The following is an 18,974-nucleotide window of genomic DNA, read 5'->3' as shown; positions in this document are numbered from 1 at the left end:
GGGTGTCAATCATCCACCCCCACTTTTACAGTCCCCCTCTCAGCTCCATTTTTGTATTTTCTGGGAGCGAGCATGACGCTGCCAAGATGGCGATGGTAGGAACTGCCCAATGAGCTTCACTTTTGCTCTTCAGAAACCTACGGGTCCCGTCACGGAGGCTCCGCCCATCTTTTATATACAGTCTATGGTTCTTGCATACTTGTGTGTGTGTGTGTGTGTGTGTGAGTGTGTGTGAGTAAGAGAGCTACATGTGTATCCAGAAACTACCTGTTTTTGTGATCATTGCACTGGGGTACATTGTGATTACAAAGCATGCTATTTGTTTTCACTTCTGAGACATTTACGGAGGGAAAAAAGATAAGATGTGAGACCAGCCATCGCCAACGTGATTATGGTAGCCTAACATATGTTGTAATGGAGACCAGTGGCTCCATCACCTTTATTATTAAACCGTGTGTGGAGTGAAAGATTGGCAGAGTTTAACTTAATGAGAACTCAGAGTAATAGTCTTTTATTAAACAAACTGAAATTGAATAAAACAGAATGTGGTGTTTGTCTGCAGAGGCAGCGGTGGACTGGTGACCTGTCCAGGGTGTACCCGGCCTCTCGCCCTCTAATTGCTGGGACAAGCTGCAGCTTTCTACAAGCCCTGAAATTTACTAAATGGTAGAAAATGAATTAATGCTTGCAGAGGGGGGCTGACTACCCTATCCGTGTAAAAGAGACAACTTAAATTAGGTTAGCATTTGCAGATTTTAACAAACATATTTTATTTCTGCTTTGTTCTGTAGTTAGTGATGGGTAAAGGATACTGATGCTTCAGAGGTTGTGTCACTCATCCTGAAGGGGAAGGGTTTGAACCACAACATAAAGGTTTGTAACAAAACACCAGTCACATGACTGATGACTTTGAGGATTCATCGTCACCGTTTTATAGGCTCATATAGGTTTAATCCTTTCTGAGGCGATGGCAGCTTGACAGCTTTGGTGCTATACAAGCTATGATATGCATCACTGTTCTAGAAAATGTTGGGTTGTGAGGAGATTTGGTGTATTTTAATGATTTCCATGACAAATAGGCTGCAAGCAGTAAACAGTGTTCAAAGGTTTGGGATCATTGTGATCTTATACCATCAAAAAAGTTAGTTTGCTTCTTATTTCCTACATTTTATGTTTAAATGACTGAATTGCATATTTAATTTTTGACTGAGTTTCAAAATTACAGTTATTTCTAGGTGCTGTGTTTGGTCTGCACACAAGAGTTGCAGAAATAACACATGATCCATGGCGAGACAGCTGCCGGGCAGAAGGGACTGTTTTTGTTTGGGGTGAAGTGGACAAGCGCCCAGGGTGCAATCTGTGTGAGGGTGTATGAGCAAAGGGAAGAAGACAATAAAAAATAAATAAATAAAACTGCTTCAAAATACACTGTATTTCATTCAAAGTTTTGTTATGCACCAATAGTGTCACATACATCTTATTATTTTTTATAAGTAGTTGGTAATCATTAAAATAAGCAAATCAACACAAATTTGTACATCCAGATGCAAATACACAGCGTCATCTTTGTGATGAGTTGATGTGTTGGGGATGGAAATGTTCTTATCCTCGAGTCGAGGATGAATATCAAAGAATCTATCAGTGTAGAGAGGCAGAGGAAAGACCACCGCTGCATGCCAGACATGAGGACAATCATGCCCAACAAACCTGTCAATACTAGAAATCACAGTAATCTAAACATGTCTACATGAATAATATATGTGTGTATCTATATACTGTAGAGATGTTTATCAACATACTGTTTATATAGAAATTTATCCATAGAAACCCAAACTTTTCTTCCACACAGTGTCCAAAAAACAAACTTAATGAGGCCTTTTGGAGATTATTGCTAAAGATGGCCACCCTGTCTATGCTTTAACATGAAGCCCTGAAACTTTATTAACATCCTAGATCGTACTGTTCCAATGATATTTAATATTTCTTGCCTCTCTTAAAAGTTAACTTTTTAATTGTTTATCCTCTCCTCTGATGGCAAAGATATGATTCAGTGTCTGTAGTTTGTAAATGACTATTTATTTTGTGTTGATTGGAAGATAGATTGTCCGTCTCTATATTTATTTTCTCATCACTGTGGTCAGTGACACTTACTGAGCTTGTGAGTGTGCATGATTGAGTGAGACCACGATAAAAGCTTCATATTATATTAGAAACACTTAGACTCAGCAGCAGCATCAGCTTTTGTGTGACATGAACACTGGTATACTGTATGTTTCTGGCAGTGCCTTGATCCGATTCTGTCTTCTGAGTGTGGAAAACCTCGTAGCAAATGCAAATGTATATGTAGTATTTACTGTATATATGTATGTATATAAGGGATGAACCAGTGTTGAGTCAACATGTAACAACTAACCCAGTATGCGGACATGTTGTATCAACGAGCACCTTTACTGCATCCACAGGAATTAAGAGGGTAGAAGCCAACTGCTCCTGATCCAGTGCAGCACTTTGATCAACTAGGATTGTTGTAAAGTGCTTTATAAATATACATTTGATTGATTGATTGATTGAGCATCTCTATAAATGCAGATATTTGGATATGTAATTTGCAGCTCTTCAATATGCAGATGTGTATTAACACAATCTCCAGGAGGAAAGAAATCTTTTAATATTATTAGAGAAGCAATAGTTGCTGTCCATCAATCAATCAATCAATCAATCAATGGTTATTAAATAAATTCCCAACTATTTGGAACCTGTCATTTTACAGTGAGAAAGATTATTCACTAGTGGAAAATTTTCACAATAGCTGCCAAACTTCCCAGGAGAGGTTGTCCCAAGTTCAGCCCAAGATCACGCTGTTCAATGCTCAGAGAAACTGTAAAAGTTCCAAGAGCTAGCCTACATCTTAGACCCTCCAGGCATCAGTTAGCAGGTTAAATGGTAAAAGACTAACAGGTATGACTTGTTTGGAAAGGCTGCAGGAGCATCTTCTCTCTTACAAGGAAATGGTTGTAAGCCTTAGGCATTGAAAGCCACAACATTCATACAGCAATGTCCTTTAAAGACGTGATAAAATTGGTGATGATCAACATTAATACTCAGTACCACATTTGGCAAAAACAAACATGGCATATTAGAACTAAACACCTCAAACCAATGCAAGCATGGTGGTAGAGGGATGATGATTTGGGGTTGTTTTGCAATAAGAATCTGGACACCTTGCAGATTTTGTTCCAGTTTTTTTTTTTTTTCTTAGTTCTTGCTAGTATTGAATAGAGGTTTTACTTTCTTTTCCATATCACTATATGTAACAAATGTGGATGTGTGAAATTCTGCATTTTAATATCACATTTACTATCAAACCAAACAAACCTTGTTATCACCTGAGTATTCTCTTAATAACATTTCTCCTACAACCTTCCTTACACATATTTCCCATGTTCCTCTCATGGGTCAAGTCATACATCATAACGATTTGCATGATCATTAACATCTACTTCAGGTACACCTTGGGGACAGACTTTGTTGTAGTAATTGGATGGGCTAATTGAAACATATGGAGGCACTTTGCTTTTAATGAGCTCTAAATGATAATGTTTGGCTAAAAGTGAAGATACTGGCATCATTAATGCCTCACCTGTTGACTAGAGCTCAATTAAATCAGTTTAATTCACTAAGAAGGTGTGTAGTTTAATTCACTTTTTATCTGTACAGTGCAAATTCATGACTTAAGTCGTCCCTATTGGCACAGAATTACATGGCATTATGTGATGTGTGTAGACTACCTTTCAAGTTGCATTATATTGTTAAGGTGTGCAGATGAATGGCATCTGTTTTATAGGTGTTGAAGACACTTGCAGTCAATCAATCACACATTTTCCTGTTTAGAAAGGGAAAGATAAATCTATTAGCAATTTAACATGGAGTTAGCATTGTATATTAAATAAATACATAAAATTCTTTTCCATCTATGTTCACCTTTTGTAGAAGTTGAGCCCTGCAGGGTGTATTGTGTAATTTCACGGTACAGAGACAATTGACAATGTCCTTTCAGTGCATGCTCCATGTTGCTTTTCTCCTCAAGCTGAATTGACTGGATAATTGCCAGTGAGACCCAATAATGACATCCAGTAGTAGAATTCAATTTCCTGATTATTTTGTTATGATTATAATTACAGTATGTACACATGGTGAATGGATTACATTTAACATATTGCTGTTAAAAAGCCTGACATCAGAGGCAAAAGAAATGACCTGACATTTCCATAATGGCTGACTTTAACTGCACAAGTCATTTTTTTCCTTTTATAGTGGCTGTCATTCTGGCTGCTCCTTCAGCATAAAAATCCATTATTTCCCCTGGAAAACTCATAATTCATAAGCTCATTACAGAGGGTGTGAATTAAAGAGGCTGCACACGTCCTTTGTGCAATTTCCTGATCAGGACTGGCCTAGTTTTGAAAGTCAAGAACAGTTTCAAAAGCATTTATTCTTGCTGCTTCTCAAGATCTTTTCTGTGACTTTGCAAGGAGTCAGTTTGTCCTTGCGTAATGGAAAATCCAGACCACACAAAGTCTTGTTGACCAGGTTTTCAGCACACTCTGCTTAATCATGACTTGTCACAGTGTTGATATGAGCCAGGCCTCTGTACGACCCTGCCTTCACCAGACTTCTGTCTTTCATACCACTTAATCATCACATTGTGCTGTTGTTGGAGCTATTGGTCTCTAGAATGTCTACTACTACACCACTAGGGGGCAGAAGCAATCCATATTAGATGTTTTGTGTAATCTAGTGCCTCCTATCTAATTTGGGGCAGGAGGTGCAGCAGAGATGATGCCTTTAAGCTCCACTGCCTCTATAGACCCAGATGCATGCAGGGAAAGAATGCTGCTCCCAAGGTCAGCCATCTGAGGACCAGCAGTGACTGCAGCCCATCTCCTTTCCCACTGATGACCGTTGGACTAATTGGCTATGGGTAGCCTCTGCGACACTGAAAGTGAAATTGAAGGAAAATGACAGCCCCTGTGGACCATCTGAGATGTAGCTTTTAAAAGGTCCCATATGGCAATTGTCAGAGTCAGGGCTGTTTGCTGCGAACTCTCCATATCCTGTTTTATAAGCCTTGTCTGCTGTTGTGGATCAGATGTAATGTGGTGGCAAAGTGCATCTCAGCATCCCCCTGTCCGATGGTGGCTGTCAAATCATCACTAAGGGCAAATAAGCTTAGTCACGGATATTGACTTTACCCCTCTTCTGCTTTTGTGTGTGCTTTTTGATGCCGTGTAATCTATTAAGAGGATTTGGTGCAAATTTGAAATTGAGGGCAGAAGCATGTAAAAATTAACTCCCTTAATGTCAGAAAATTATACAGAAACAAGGAGTGAGTGGGGCTTCATTGGTAATCTGGAAGAAAATCATTAGCTTTGAAAGCTTTTTAGAAGCAGCATACAGTTTATGTGTCCACAGAGGAGATATTTGGAGTCAATGCAAGGCACAGAAATAGCTGGCATTTTAATCTTACCTGTAGTAACATCGGTGCTGAGTCATGCGTCTCTGTGCAAGCCAAAGAAACAGAAGATCAAACTAATTTTCCTTACAGTGGAATGGTTTATTCTGCATAACTGACACCAGTTTAATTGCTTTACCAAACTCAGCACCATCCATTTGTCTGAAAGTCTTAGAGAGCTTTTGCAGCATGATGACAGCACACTTCACCAGCAAAGTGAAGAGTAGACCCCCAGACTCAAAGGTTTTACTAAAATAGGTTTAGCCTGTCAAGGAAATTCTAATCAATGGTACCTAATTTAGATTTCAGTGGACTCTCTGCTGGTGAGCCAGCAGGGTGCACAAAGCTCTATTTGAGACAGGATGAGGTGAACTTGTATGAGATGCTAGCTTGTCCTGGAATACAAGACTGTATAAAGATGTATAGACATGCATTCAATGGTGTCAGCCAATGTACAGGGAACCACTTTATGAAGCTCCAAGCTTGGTGTTTGACCTTTCAGAAACCACATTTGTTCAAGAAAGTGTGGTGGTCAGCGATCTTTGAAAGCCATTTGAAAAAAAGGCTTTTATTAAAGAAACTGAAAATATCATCTGAAAGATTGCCAGCATACCAACCAGTGGGAAATGATTTATAGTTAAAAAAAAAAACTACTTTGCATTTCATGAATTTTTTTTAAAGCAGTTTATTGGAGCTAGTTCTAATGGCTAGCGGTTGTTAGTGGTTTTCCACTTTAGGGCACTTTGGCATCGGCTTCACATCTTCCAATTGATGGCTACATCCATCATTTAGAATAGAATAGAATAGAAATACTTTATTAATCCCTTTGGAGAGTCCTCAGGGAAATTTGGGTACCAGCAGCAATACAACACCAACAGTAAAGCAGGACAAGCACAAGACACAATATATACAGGTACAAAGCAAAATAGAGGCAACAAGGTGCAAGAAAAGCACAAATAGAATGCAATAAATAACAATAAGATAAGTTAAATAAAACAATATAAACAAGCATTGCACACAGTAGAGGTGGTACAGATTCCCAGTTCACTATTGTACGTATAAGTTATTGCAATTTATACGATCTATGGTTCACACACTGAATGAAAACATCCACCATGGACAAGTACAAACTTACAAGGTCCAGGTTTAAACTTAAAAACCTGAGGGACTCGGCAAATGCAACAGCAGCTAATTGTAGCAGCCGTTTACGGGAACCAGTCTTATTTTCAATTTCAAGTAGGTTATACCTGCAAGCAAATGTTATGAGGTCAAACACGAACACAACACATGTTGCATTTGCAGACTGTGTCAGACCTTTGCCGCCTCTCTTTTACACTTTGCGCTCACATACAGTGAAACTTGAAACAGAATTTCTAAAGTTGCTTTCATTGACAGAATCTTCTGTTTCTGTTATCAGGCAGCTAAACAAGAAAAAACTGACTACAAAGTGGCCTCTTTGAACAACACATCAACCACAAACACTTTGAAGGGATTTCCAGATTGCTGCTCTGTTCTAATAAAATCTTCATTTAAAAACTGCTGAATCATCTGATAACACCCAAGCAGGCAGTGGCAGTGGTCTAAGTCTGAGTTTGTGTACATGTTCAATGACCCTTTGAGCAAATGTGTAAGTAGCTCTGTGCTGCTGCTTTCCTTTGCTACTGAGCTTTGGCATGTCATGAAAACAATGCAGTTTTACAAGGAAAATAAAAAAGTGAGTTGATCAAATAAAATGACATTAAAATGAAACATTAAAATCAGTTTTAAGCATTCATTTAAATGACAATAATCCCAACTATGTTCAAAGATGTATAAGATTAATTTAATATTGTTAAAACAGCAGATTAAAAAAGGTCCAAATGTGCATGCTTGTTAAGTTAAAAAGAAGTCAGTGTAAGTTAAAGGCTAACAAAAGATTTTATATATATTTATATTTTAGAAAGCTGGATTCTCTGACGTGAGTTCCACAGCTTTGGGGCATAATTAACAAATACTGCATCTCCAAATTTCCACCAGCTGTTATGAGAAAATTTCAGTAAACTAACAGGAGATGATTGTAGAGTACCTGGAGGTATGTAATTACAGGAACTGTTAGTAAGATAACTTGTTCTTTGGCCATTAATGTGTGGTTTAAGGAAAAGTTTTATTCAGTTCTAAAAGAAACAGGCAGCTCGTGTAGAACTGTTTAAACTGGACTAATGTGGTTTTTCTTGGTTCTGGTTAGCAGCACAAGTGTGAATAAGCTGAAGCCTCGTAGTAGGAGAGTAAAAAGCACTAAAAAAGGTGCAGTCAAGTAATCAAGTCAGCGTTGCTGAGCAGTGATGGCTCCAGGAATGTACATAATATATGTCACTTTGCTACCAAACAAGTCCAGAATGCAGAGTTTTAAGGTCAGAAAGTTACATAGTGCAACTTGAAACAAGGCATGGATTGGGCCTACCCAACTTTAATCACTATTTCTTAGCTAACAAGCTGCAATATATCTGCAAATGGCTTAAACCTAGTGGTCTGGATAAACCTTGGTTAGATGTTGAGCAAGCATTATGTAAGGCTCTATTTAACTTTGACCTGCCATTCATCAGCTCCACACATAAGTGGTTTAAAAGTATTAACATCAGTTCCTCTTTAATGGCGTGGTGGGAATTTCTAAAAATAACCAAATCTTCATTTTTTACATGTAAGCTGACATCCTGCAAAACAAAAAGCTGATTAATTTTACTCAATGGAAATTAAATGAATAAAACAGTTAGAAATTTTTTAGAATATCACCAGCTTAAATCTATTATATGTAAAAAATATACCATTAACCAATTAAACTTGCAGCTACCTATCAGAGTGACAGGATTCTTGAATCTCAATGCCCCAAAGCTATTATCAAAAACATATAGACTATTATCTAAACTAGAAGACTCAATCTGTCTTCCAGCTTTAAAGAGGGAGGCTGAATTATCCAGTAACTTTAATCAAGATAAATGGTCACAAATATAGTGGGGCAAAAAAAGTATTTAGTCAGCCACCAATTGTGCAAGTTCTCTCACTTAAAAAGATGAGAGAGGCCTGTAATTTTCATCGTAGGTATACCTCAACTATGAGAGACAAAATGAGAAAAAAAATCCAGAAAATCACATTGTCTGGTTTTTAACGAATTCATTGGTAAATTCCTCGGTAAAATAAGTATTTGGTCACCTACAAACAAGCAAGATTTCTGGCTCTCACAGACCTGTAATTTCTTCTTTAAGAGGCTCCTCTGTCCTCCACTCGTTACCTGTATTAATGGCACCTGTTAGAACTCGTTATCAGTATAAAAGACACATGTCAACAACCTCAAACAGTCAGACTCCAAACTCCTCTATGGCCAAGACCAAAGAGCTGTCAAAAGACACCAGAAACAAAATTGTAGACCAGGCTGGGAAGACTGAATTTGCAATAGGTAAGTAGCTTGGTGTGAAGAAATCAACTGTGGGAGCAATTAGAAAATGGAAGACACACAACACCACTGATAATCTCCCTCCATCTGTAGCTCCACACAAGATCTCACCCCGTGGGGCCAAAATGATCACGACAACAGTCAACAAAAATCACAGAACCACACGGGGGGACCTAGTGAATGACCTGCAGAAGCTGAGACCAAAGTAACAAAGGCTACCATCAGTAACACACTACGCCACCAGGGACTCAGATCCTGCAGTGCCAGACGAGTCCACCTGCTTAAGCCAGTACATGTCCAGGCCCGCCTGAAGTTCGCTAGAGAGCATTTGGATGATCCAGAAGAGGATTGGGAGAATGCCATATGGTCAGATAAAACCAAAATAGAACTTTTCGGTAAAAACTCAACCTGTTGTGTTTGGATGAGAAAGACCCCTTGTTCACTCACCACTCCTCATCACTCATCACTCTGCATGCTGACAGTCACTGAGCTGTCCAGTGGGTTTATACACTAAGAGAATTTTTTTTTCTTTATCTGTGACTGTGTATCTACTTCGGTTGTTGTTGTGATACGTTTGTGATAGGTCTTTTTCATTTGGTTATTATTTAGGAAGTCTTGATCACTGGCAGCTCTATTTTTTCTGTAAATTTTCGGAGTAAATTTGCTGGTGTGTTTATGTAAAAATGCAGCAGTTTGTCTGGTGATGGTTTGGATTGATGGGTCGTTGCATTCTGTCTGTGGTGTTTTTGTCTCCTCTTTCTTCTTTCTGCTTTTCCCTTTTGCTTCTTTTTGCTCTTTCTTCTTTTTCTGTCCCTTCTGGTCAGGTCCAGAGGTTTTGTCATCGTAACTCTTCCAAACGAGTCATACAGGTTTAGTCTTTTTTGAAGCGTAGTGCCATGAACTTTAACATGTTGAGGGTAACTGGCTTCAAAATGTAGATTAAGGATTTTGCAGCTTCTTTGAGCATTGTGCCATCTGACCTTGGCCTGAACTTGCTGGAATATCCACATCTGGAAAGATTGACAGCTGTCTTGAAAGTTTTCCGCTTGTGAATAATCCTTCTTACTGTGTAATGATGAACTTTAAATTGCTTGGAAATGACCTTATAGCCCTTCCGGGATTGATGATCAATAACAGATTTTCTCTAAGATCATTGCTGATGTCTTTCCTCCTTGACATTGTGTTAACACACACCTGAATGCTGCAGAACAGCAAACTGACTAAATCTCTGCTTTTATAGAGGTGATCACACTGATAAAGATTAATTTTTTAGGTGAATTTGTGAATCAGCAGCACCTGCTACCTACAGTCCTGGAAGCAAGGATGATGGTTTTAGCTTCTTACATTGTACTTCTGTCACATTTTAAGCCCATTATTCCATATTTGTACCAGTGTTATCTACTTGGTATACATTCAAATATACCTAAAATTGAGCAAATGGCTTTTTTGAAGAAATAATAATAGTTATAATAATTTCAGCTAAAAGTTTAGACGCTTTAGACTTTTTTGTTAAAACATCTTTGAGCCAGGAAATTAGTTTCACGTATTGTGTAAATGGAGAAATATACTAAAGTGTGGAAGTAAAACAGAAAGCCATATCTGCAAATGCCCAAAGAAAATGTAAGTTTTTCCAATGCACATTCAGTTTCTGAACTTGGTGAGCTATATTTATTTTTAAATATTTATTTTTACTAAACGTTTTGCATGAGTTGCAGGTTTTTTGGAGCGGCTTGGAATTTAAATGTCCTGTCAAGGCTCAGTCTCAGAGCCACGTGTGGATCTGAGCATTGCTGACATAAGCAGATGCTTGTCAACTGTCATGGTGTCAAATAACATATTTGCATGCTTAACGCTTGCTTTTTAAAATGTATTTATTTTTGCTATTGCTGTACACTGAAAATTTCCAGCTAAAGCACCCCTTCGGCTAGTCCTGCTCTGTATATTTTTGTGCTCAGACTCAAGTTTCATCAAGTCTCACTTTTCATGCTGATCAGCAGGAATATATGAGAAAAAACATTTTAATGATAATGATGACCTGGATAGTTTTGGGTAGAGGTTATTTGTATGTTGTTTATGGATAAAAACAGTCACTATACTATTTTAAGATTTTTTTTCCAGTTATTAACCTAGTTTACCATAACAACGCTGGACATTGGCTGGCAGCATCATGTTGCAAAACTGAGAAGCAACATTTCCTGGATTAAAATTTTATTTCAATATAGCATGAAATTTCAATTCAGTTCTAACTGGGATTTAGGTTAAACAAACAAACAAACAAACAATCAATCAATTAATAAATTAAATGAATAAATCTAATCAAATCTATTAAGCACTTTTTATACAGGGAGCAGCCCAAAAGCGCTTTACATAAGTACATAAGTACTTTAATAAAAACGTTTGCATATGAAATTAAAATCACCTGTTCCCTCTCTCTCTCTCTCTTGCTCTCTCTCTCTCTCTCTCTCACACACACACACACACACACAAACCCTTATCATTTAAATCAGGGAATATGTAAAACCCTCTCATTGGATAATTACTACATGGATAATGATGTTTCAGCTAAAAAGTTATTTAACAACAAATGATGCATTGAATAGTCATTTGTTTAACAACATGTGAGAAGACACATTTTGTGGTTGTAGAAGAGATGCTTTAGAAAATTCAAATTATTGGGAAAAATCTAACGAGAAGCACAAACTACTAAAACTGGGTATAGAACTGTCCAACACATTATTAAAAACTGAAAAGTGGGGAATCATCGTCTTCCAGCAAGAAATGTGTTCAGAAAATAATCCTGAATGATGGGAATCAGAGATCAGATCATAAGAAAAAAACACCAGAAGAACTCAGGGTTGTGTTTAATAGTGAAAGTAAGAACATTTCCACATGAACAATGTGAAGTGAATTGAAGGGAAAAAGCTTTAATTTGCTAGGGCACCAAGGTTTGGACTCTGGACCAATGGAAGAAGGTCATATGGACATCAGGGTTAACAAAGAGGCAGATGATGTGATGCAGCCATCATGCCTAGTTCCCACTGTACAAGCCTGAGGGGGCAGTCTATGATCAGGGGTTGCTGCACGTGGTCAGGTCTAAGTACAGCAACATTATGTGTCCAAACAATGAGGTCAGCTGACAGCCGAATATTCTGAATGAGCAGCTTATTTCATCAATTCCATCAATGGCATATTCCAAGATGTCACTGCCAAGATTCATCAAGCTCAGCTTGTGAAAGGGTGCTTCAGGGAGCAGGAGACATCATTTTTACACATGGATTGGCCACCAAAGTCCAGACCTGAACCCCATCTTTGGGATGGGCTGGAGAAGGCTTTGCACAGTGGTTGGACTCTCCCATCATCAATACAAGATCTTGGTGAAAAATGAATGTAACACTGGATGGAAATGAATCTTGTGACACTGCAGAAGTTTATCGAAACAATTCCACAGATAATGCTGCCGTAATCAAAGCTAAAGGCAGTCCAAATGAACATTAGAGTGCATGACCTTTTTTTTGGACATCAGTGAAATATTTAAGCAAGACAAAAAGCTAATTTAAAAACAGAAGAACAAGCTAGTTTCTAAGGGTGTCTGTTAACTCTGTTGTGTCTCATGTGTTTTTCCCACCAGAGCTCAGGCTGTGAGGGGCTCTGCTGAGGGCTTTGGAATCATGAATATTTCATCATTCATACATTTACTTTTTACTGGTCTCTGCTGGCAGAGCCGGCTGGTTACTTTCCCCTTGCCACATGCAAAGTGCAGATACACACAAGGAGGTGTTTGACAGTTTGTTTGTATGAGGACATCATAAGGACAATCCAGCCTGCCTCAGCATGACTGCAATACATAAAAAGCCATGGTGGAGGTGTGCTGCAGAAAAGGGGTTTCCAGCAAGCTGACATGCTGTTTATCAGCAATAAAAGGGTAAATATAAGTGTGTTGGCTTGCTAGTCACAAAATGCCTTAGTGTCCACCCTCAGCCTGCTTAGCATGTGTTTGTAAAGGTGAAAGATATGAAACGACACATGCTGATTTATTTCAATAAATGAATATATAGCCCTTCTAAGTTTCACACATACAGATATTACTCTTATGTGTTAGATGTATGGAGGCTTTGCACAAAGAGTTGCTTTAAATCTAATCAGCAAAAAGAGGCTTTATTGTCATCCACATTAAATAATCCCATCTCTGCACACTTCTTTCTGCTCTGCTTACACATGCATGTTTCATATATGCTGCACTCATCATCACAAGGGTGATCTCATTCATTGAAGGTGATTTCTCAGGTGTTCTGTCAAGCATAAATGTATTTAATGATTTGAATATTCTGTATATTTAGCAGAAAATTGAGCCCTTGGGGAGCTGAGGTAATAAAATATGTCTAGTTTTTTTAAATCTAATCATCAATGCAGCTTCTCCTGTTATTCTTTACAGTTCTAAGACATTCTTGCTTCTCAGCCATTAGTAACTGAGATTAATTAAATATAATTTCAGTTATTTCTGTTGCTTAGAATTTCAAGAGACCATTTCTTTTTCAAAAACATTGTGGGAATAACGGTAAATCCTAAAAAAATGAAACCACTGTGGTTTGATTTTAAATGACTTCCACAGAGAAAGTTACGGCTTTCTGCCCCCCCCCACCTTTGGTTAGTGGTTGCTGCTGTTTTTAAAGTGCTTTATGAACACAGTTGACTTGGCTAATGTGACCACAGTTATCACAGCTGTGTATGTGAGTGTGTGTGTGCATGCGTGTGTGTGTGTGTGTGTGTGTGTGTGTGTGTTAAAGGGAAGAACAAAATTATTTCCTGTCTTAGTAAATGGCCCCTCTGATAAAATCTTGTCCACCCTCTGGCCTCTCCTTGAATAAAAGTCTAGATCTTCTACTGATATTTATGCTTTATTCCCTTGGGGAGTGTGTCTAAACTTCGTTAAACAACACATAATTAATGTGAATCTATTTTGTTCATTTCAAGCATTTGTTTCTTTTTATCCACTTTTTCAGTAGCAGGGTGTAAGAATTTATTTCACTGGCTATTTGATAATGAATGGCGACTGCAAGCGCTGATTTGCGTCACTTGTCTACGTTAGAAAATAATACACTTAAATAGATGTTATCATAACCGGGTAGTTTGCCAGAATTACATTTGCATTATATATTTAAATAATTTATTTATTTGGAACCAATTTTAAAGATGCTGCTGTGGTCCCAGGTCCCAGGAGTTACCTTCTTTTTGTTTTTTTGGGGGCACTTGAAGCCTATAGTGTGACAGGAAAGGGGGCAGGGAGAGGGGAGGGTAACATGCAGCTGACGGCCACATGCCAGGATTCAAACCTGTGATGGAAGAGTTGAAACATGGGACTTCTGCTCAACCAAAACAAGAATAATTTTACTACTATCAGGGGACTTTTGAATGGAACTGTTGTAGTGGAGCACAGTTAATCAGGTGTGCAAGATATGCTGCAAGGTGCATTTATTGGCTTGACGGTTACTTTCAAGTGGAAGATTTTTATTTCCCTTTTTCCTCCCACTGCTAAATGTAGCTGGAAGCAGCAGATAAGCAGATGTCACCTCTTTTTCTGACCATATCTTCCTTTGCATGTTCTCATCATTAACAATGAACAAACTATGGTGCAGAAGACCCTCATCATGGGAACAACAGATTGTGATTGATGGGTGGCGTGCCTGCTGAGACGTGGGTGGAGGGACAGGAATGGCACAGACAGCACATCAGCAGATGGTTGGTGATATAAAGCAGCAGCCTCGCTCCAGATAGGTTAATTAGCCTGATGAGTAAAAAATGTGTTGAATTTGGCACCTTGTCTGCACCTAGTTGATGTGTTCTCTCACATTACTTATCTATCAGTATTCAGGAGCCTGCAGATGAGCCTTCCTCTGTACTCTGGTGAGAATCAAACTGTCAGGGCTAAGGAGTAGGTGATATCAGTTTTCACTGGTCTGTTGACCAGCAATTCATTTTAGTAGCAGGCGTCATTTAAAAAGAACAAGCAGGATATGAAGCTTGAAGCATAAAACACTGACAGGAACAAGAGACGGCTCTGTTCTTGTGTGCATTGCATAAAGTGGTGCAAACCTGTTTCTGACTAAATATACTATATATAGAGAGACTTTTCAGCCCAATATGAAATATTTTCAAGATCAAGGCAAAGTACACTTTATTGTTCCCTTGTGAAATGGGTCTTTGGTCCACCCTTGTTGCCACACAGGGTCCAGCTGCTACTCAGCTTTAAAATATACTATTACAGCAGTAATAGTAATGTTTGCAAGCCAACCTTATAAATAGCTACATATTAGTTCAAGAACCTCGCATGAATATGAAAAGAGAGTAATTCAAGTTTGGTTTCAGGCTTTGATCCCATCATTCCTTACACGTACATTTTCAAGACTTCATAATAGAGTGATGAAAGAAATTTCAGGTGGATGCTGGGTCGACAGAGGGGCTAAAAAAAGCAGATCGTGTGTTGGTTGCAGCAGCAGCAAGTATGAGGCAGACAAGAAGACAGGAAGTTCACAGCTTAAATAGACCACCCAGATTTGATGAGTACATTTTATATGTGGCATGCAGAATGTGAGGCAGATCACATTAGGGACGGGGTATTTCAACATTTTTCCTTTCAATATGATACGTGATGGTACTTTTTCATCAATACCAATACCAATGGGCAATATAAAATATGAATAAAACACATAAATAGCACAAATACTTGAAAGAAATGCTTATATAATGCTAATACAATAGACAAGAAATGAATATTAAATTATTAAATTTAGATCTTAGTTTATTTTAAACTACATTTACAACAGTTAGAATATTTACAGTTTCACATTTCTCATGTCTGAAAAGAAATCAGAAGTATAAACGTATATGGCCCTACCTCGTTTTAACAATACACTGTATCACTCCAACTCAAATCTTCTATTAAAAATTAGAAGATTTTAAAGACAGATTTCCTTAAACTGAAAGAAACTGTCCAGAAACTTGCATTAAACCAGTATGATATTAAACACAACATCATTATCACTTACACTAGCATCATCATCACCATGACACCAGGACATCTATCATGACATCTAATTGTGTGCCATGAGGAAATACACCACAGCTGGTTGTGGTGCAGAACTTTATAGCTTAATACTCTCAGAAGTTGTGTATTAGTTTAGTGGTGTTACAATATTTAAACAAATATTGAATCTAATATTTTGACAGGCAGTTATCTAAGTATTAAATCTGGAGTATCAATACGGCCATCACTAGATCACATGGGAGGCAGCAGAGCTTTATCCACAGTAAAAATGATGTCATTCACTCTCTCCACATCTTACCAATGCTTACTTGGCTACAAACGCTTTTAAGGGTTGGAGATGATGATTGTGACTGAACTTGTTTCTGGGACAGATTGCTGCTTTCAGACTTTTCAAGCAGTTGCACTTTTCTACTTATTCCCACTGACATGTGGTTAGAGTTTGAATTAATGTATTTGGATGGATTTAAATATGACAAAACACATAGTTAGATGGTAACACAAATCTGAATTTTATGGTACAGAAATCTTTCTGTTTGGGTATCAGGACTCCTGCCATATCATATGAATGTTACCTTACAGCAAACCACAGCCTGGGGAACCAGTATCATCTCACAACGTTCAACCACAGATTGTGACATAACTATGTTTTGGATAAGCTGATAAAAAAAGTGCATATTTCATATTTTCTGGTATTTGGGTTTGGGGAACTCATGTTTGTTTTTTGATGAGACAAATAGATTGCAAAATTAAGCAAACAGACTACACAAATCAAATAACTGGTAAATAAGACAGTAGGTCAATTTAATTAAGTAAACAAACATGCCGTTTATGTGCATATTATTTTATGAGAAAGTGCGTTGTTCAGTGACATAAGTCTGCAGTGATAATATCATGTACTCAGTTGTTTCTGTAGTTTAAACTTTCCATTGTGCCCTCACCCCTTTGGCATCTATTCAAATTCTACCAGTGCCTCCACTGTTGCCCTGTCTACTTTCCGGCTGCTGCAGGAGAAACTCCAAATTCTCAACTCCTTTAAAGAAACTGTCAAAGGTGAGCAAGCAACATTAAAAGTAGAATTAACCCTCTTTGTGTTGAATACTCAGCAGCTTTTTATAACAGTGCAACTAGCAAGCAAAAGGTATTCTATTAAGATCTGCTTATTTTTTAATACCTGCTGGCAATGTGGTATCACAAGCTTCCAATTTGCATATAAATCTATTCTATTTTACTGGTATACTGTGAGGAGGATTTATTATGAGCAGCTCAGCAGACACACTAAAATATATTCTGACTCTATTATAGGATTCCTCTCATCAAAGATTGGTCTTTGTTATTAAGACCTCAACCACAAGGGCTTAAACACAGACCTGAATAACAGATTAGGCAACTTGGTTTGATGGCGCTATAAGGCACTTCAAACATTTACTTGAGTCTGATGTAAACAGAATACTGCTTGTTCAAAGGGTATCAGGGAGAAAGCTGTTTGTGGAGCTGCATAATGCAGGATGCTGAGGATCACAGCCTGTACTAAACTTTACAATGTGCTGCTGGATCTGTGCTCTCAGATCACCCTATTTTCTATTTCTTTTTGTTTCTTTAAGACTTATTACAACTTATAAAAAGTGTTGGGGATTAACCTTGTGTTGTCAAAGGTTTCAAACAGATAAGACACTATAAGAATAGTACATGCCCCGCTCTTAGCTCTGTGCCTCGTTCTGCTTCAAAGTAAACAAACGTGTGAAAGTCTGCAACATGTAGATCATGCAGAGCCTTGAGATAACATTAAGTATGTAAAACGCAATGTGGTATGATGTCAAATTAAATAAAGGCAGAAAATGTCACAAAAACTACTTAATCTAACGTGGGTGTGTAGTCTATATGCGTATATGCAGTCATGTGAAAAACACAGTTTTTATAGTAATTCCTAGTGGAATAGGGGGATTTTGAACCCACCATGGTTGATTCAGCAGAGAGACAATAAAGTGGCAGAGCAACGGGTAAGACATGAGTCAACATTGGACTGGAGAGAGCTCAGAGAAGAGACAATATGCTAAATCATCTCTCTTGTAATTAAGACTGCATGTCTCAATGGGACTACCTGTATAAATAAATGTTAAATAAAATAAGATCATTTAGGGGGCGCCAAAGTAAGAAAATCTGCCAAAGTTCAGTAATGCTGCTTTAAACCACAGGTTATTTGCATGGTTACTTATTTGCTAAATTTGGAGATAAAATGAAAACTGCTTGTTTGGGGTCAGAAAATAATCATGGTTCAGGCTAAAATATATTCTCTACAACACCACTGGCACCTTAATTCAGACACTTGTGGTTCCTAGAGTCTCTAATAATAAAATGGGAGGCAGAGCTTTCGGCTATCAGGCCCCTCTCTTGTGGAACCAGATCCCAGTTTGGTTTTGGGAGGCAGAGATCCTCTCTATCCTTAAGATTATACTTTTTATTTTTTTTTTTTGATAAATTAGGGGTTGTTAGCCATTCCTTAGTTATGCTGTCCTAGGCTTAGACCGCTGAGGGATGTCCATGATGTACTGTGCACTTCCTCCCCCTCTCTGCTCCTTATCTTCCATGTATAAACAAATAACAGTATTGGCAATCTTAACGTGTATTTCTCCTTTCAGTAGGTCTTCCTGGCTAAAAGTTGCAGCATCTGTTGGTCTCTACTTTTTGTCCTCTCCACCCTATCCGGTCAAGGTAGATGGGCACCCTTCCTGAATCAGGTTCTGGCTAAAGTTTTTTTCCTTCCTGTTAAATGTGAGTTTTTTCCTTTTCACTGTCGCCTGCAGTCCTGTGCATGATCAAGATGGAGGATTGAATTGAAATCAAGATTTAATGCAATTTATTGATATTTCCTTAACTGTGTTACTATAAATTGGCTTAAATGTATTTGTCTGTAAAGTGCCCTGAGATGTTGCTGTTGTGAATTGGCGCTATAGAAATAAAGATGAATTAAACTGAATAAATAAAAGCCATTTCAC

The sequence above is a fragment of the Melanotaenia boesemani genome, chromosome 11 (genome assembly GCF_017639745.1).
Source record: "Melanotaenia boesemani isolate fMelBoe1 chromosome 11, fMelBoe1.pri, whole genome shotgun sequence".
NCBI lineage: Eukaryota > Metazoa > Chordata > Actinopteri > Atheriniformes > Melanotaeniidae > Melanotaenia > Melanotaenia boesemani.
The sequence above is the reverse complement of the archived record's forward strand: the minus strand, read 5'-3'. Positions refer to the sequence as shown.